We start from the raw sequence: 3,645 nt of genomic DNA, 5'->3' as shown, positions 1-3,645 counted from the left end.
TCAGAGGGCTTCCCAGTTGCTGTGCTGAGGTGAACATCCAGCTTTGAAAGCAGAGTACCATATGCTGCTGCTTCATTTGAAGGACAGCAGCGTAGGAGAGCGTGTAACTGTGGAATGATGCCCTCGTCCTGACTGCGTCAGAAGTCCACAAAAATTTATGCAGGGCCCTTGGCATGCTAATAACTTGGTTGTTGATGACTAAGGCAGGAAGAAGGGTGCCAGTGACATCTAGAAGGAGACTGAAAGGAATTCTCATATTTAAAAAATGGCTGCAGATGAGAGCAATACATCTTTTAATGACTGCTGTTAATATCTTTAATGTGTCTTTAACCTTTTCACTTGAACGGCCCCATGACCCCTGAAATTTTTTTTTGCTACCTTTGTTGCTGAACCCTATTCCCCAACCTTTTTGCTTTTTTGTTTTGTGGTTGGAGTGTGAGTCCTGGCTGAAGAGGGTGAGAGGATGTTGCAGATGGTCCTCTGCCATAAACTGCTGCTGTCCTCTGGCCTGTGTCAGCCACAGCCCCTGTTCCAACTCGGCCACCTCAGAAGCTTCAAAAGACATGTGTGGGGGATTCTTTTATTTGGGTTTTTTTCTTCAGGCCTTGTTCAAAGGTTCAAGATTGGGGCACAAATCAGTTCAATTTTCCTCCTCAAATGAACACAGATCGTAACATTTAGAGCACAGCCACTTTGTGTAGCAGGAACCTAACGAGAACCAGATTTTAACATAATCACTAGTTCCTTTGAAGGAGGCAGTGTTAGCTATTATGATCTAGACTAGACATTGGTAAGAACTTAACAAATAATTATAGGCTTCCTAAAGGAGTATAGTATGAGTAATTGCAGGTTTAAAAATGTTATTATGAGGAGTAGTTTATACCGAAACTTCGTCCTGCTCTTTGAAACCGGAATCTGTAACTCTCATCATGCCACAGCAAATGCTTGCCCTTCTCCACAGAAGAATGTAGACTCGCCTTATTGTACAGCAAATGTTCTGTGGTACATTATTTAAATTAGCATATAATAGAAACCTAATTGCCCACTTGGGCCCACAGCTTTAGCTGGTGGAGATCAATGTGCTTCCACTGAAGGCAGTGTAGCAATGTTGATTTTCACCCTTGAGGATCTGGCTCAGCAGCTTGTTTCTATTCCAGGCATTGTTAAAGGAGATCGTGTGTTTAGAATATTAAACCATGGCATTGTCAGAGATAGTCAACTCAATTTATGTGCAAGTGAAGAGAAAGCAGTAAAACCATTATTTTTATCTGAGGATTTCAATTTACATTGTCGATTATTCTTATTGACTGATCTGCTACAACAGGGAAATCGTGAGCGTGGGGTCATCTTGTTGTGGTTTTAATTTCCTACGTCTGTAGTTATCTAATCCTCTCAGTGTGAGCAAGCATGATTAGTATTTATTTCTATTCTGTGTGCCAGTGCCCTGGGCCAGGTTCTGTGCTAAATCCAAAGTGACTCTCCTACTTAATTGGCATTAACTTGTGCTGCAGTAATATAAATAAAAATTTGTACTTTCTCACAACTCCCAAAACAGATTTCTTCTATGTGGATATTCTCCCCCCGTGTTTAGGCTTGTGATAAATCTGTATTTTTTACTCAGTTTGGAACTTCTTCTAGCAATGTTTTCCAAATAATACTTAGGGAATCACAGATTTGGAAAGACTTTGGCTGCTTGTTGAGCATTGAGGCACTACTAGGAGCGCTGCTACAGCTGTAGCCCTGGTTAAGAAATTGCTGCAGTGAGAACAACACCTGTCTCTCTCTGGAGAGGCAAGTACCAAAATGAACAATAATTCTTCACTTTGTCAAATGGTTTTTGCAATCATTTGGAATGCTTGCTTAAAGAAGCTTATTTTATTTCATGAATGCTCCATTCAGGAATAGGGAGACTTTAGGGCTGAGCTGAGCCAACAGTTCTTTGTGGAGTTGTTTCCTCTCCTTTCACTTCCATTATTCTCAGAAGACCTCTGGCTGCTCCCCCACTTATCTCTGCTTCCATTTGTCCCCTGGGAGCTTTGGATAATCAAAGTTATGCTGCAAGTACTCTTCAGAGAGTAGGATGGGGGAGTTCTGGTTAAATGGTTTGGGTCTTTATCAAGGACAGTGCAGTAACTGACTGTGTGAGCCTTTTGAAATTGAACAGTGTTAAAACTCCAGCAAAATTTGGAGTTGCCTGGTGTTCGTTGCTGTCTGTTTTCTGATGTGTGCAGAACACAAGCATAGGAAGAGACATCAGCAGGAATGATGGGTAAAGTCTGTCCTGAAAGGGCTGAGAGATTGTGTTCATCACTTGGTAAGTTATTGTATGGCTTCATTCAGCTCTGGTTTCAAGGTGGTTTTCTTGTCCTGACAAAGATGAAGCTTAGCTCATGAATGGGTTTGGATTCTCTTTGGATGAAATGGTTGCAGTATGACAGGTGCTCTTTCTATTATTTTCTTCAGACTTTTATCAAGCCTCCTTTTACTGGGGGGAATGCAAATTGACACTCACTAATTGCCAGCTTCTACCTTTTTGAGTCCTTTGGCCTTTAGAGCATAGTATTAGCCATGTGAAGCAAGTTGGAGTTTTCATTTTAATCTATCAAAAACACTTAGCAGCACTTGAATCAACAATCTTATTCTGTGTTCTCCTGTTCATACTTGTATTTTGCCCGGTTCTGTGGGTCATAGGATTGTGTTCTCCTTATTGAACTGACAGACTTGTTGGAAAAGGTGTCAGTGTTTCCTGTTAGGGGATTTTTTTGTTGTTGTTGTTATTTTGGTGGTCATTTTGCAATTTTGTGAATTTTATGAACAAAAGTACTGAGGCATTCATATAGGTGTTGATGGTAAGTTCCATCAAGCTCCTTTGTTTTCAGTAGTGAGTTTTCCAGGTGTTTTGTGGGCTGTTTTTTCCCTTGGAAAACATGTAATGCGTGTGATAAGAGACTTGCATACACTAGATGTCTTGTGTTGAGGTAAGGAAACCAGCTTTGAGCCAGATATCTGAGACCAGCATTGTGTTATCTCCATTGCAGAGATAACAGACATTAAAATTCTAGAGTCTGGTGGCCAAATGGCACAGCACCAAACAGGATAGATTTTCTTATCCTCGAGTGGTAATTCGCGTTAGATAATTCATGATGCAAACTGCTGTTATTTCTAGAGTATGTGAGCCTCTGATGGCAGAGCAGATTTTGTTACCTCCCTAGGTTAGACGAAAAGCTGAAGGAACTTTGAGAACTGCAGAATATGGCAGTAGCTGTGCTCCAGGAGATCAGCTGATGCTTCTTGGCTGGTGTCACTTTGCTCCCCAGGGTGGTCAGAGTGGTGCAGCTCCTGTGCTCCGTTTTTTGCCTTTTTGTGAGGAAGAAGCGGGATTGCAGGGATAATGGGAGAAGGCAGTGGAGCATTCATGGCAATAATTTCTAATAGCTGGAGATAAATAAGCCGGCAAAGTTGAGGACTTATCTGGGTGGGGGTATTAGCATTTTGAATACCCTCTGCACAGATGCAGTTATCACTTAATTGCCTTTACACTAGAAAAGCACTTTGTAGCTGTGAAGAACAAACTTCAGCGTGTAGTCCGCAATGGTTCCCTTCCGCTGTAGCAGACGCTGGCCCGGGCTGCTCTTCGGCCGGAGC

Source organism: Geospiza fortis, unplaced genomic scaffold (genome assembly GCF_000277835.1).
Source record: "Geospiza fortis unplaced genomic scaffold, GeoFor_1.0 scaffold317, whole genome shotgun sequence".
Classification (NCBI taxonomy): Eukaryota; Metazoa; Chordata; class Aves; order Passeriformes; family Thraupidae; genus Geospiza; species Geospiza fortis.
Note: the sequence above shows the minus strand (reverse complement) of the source record.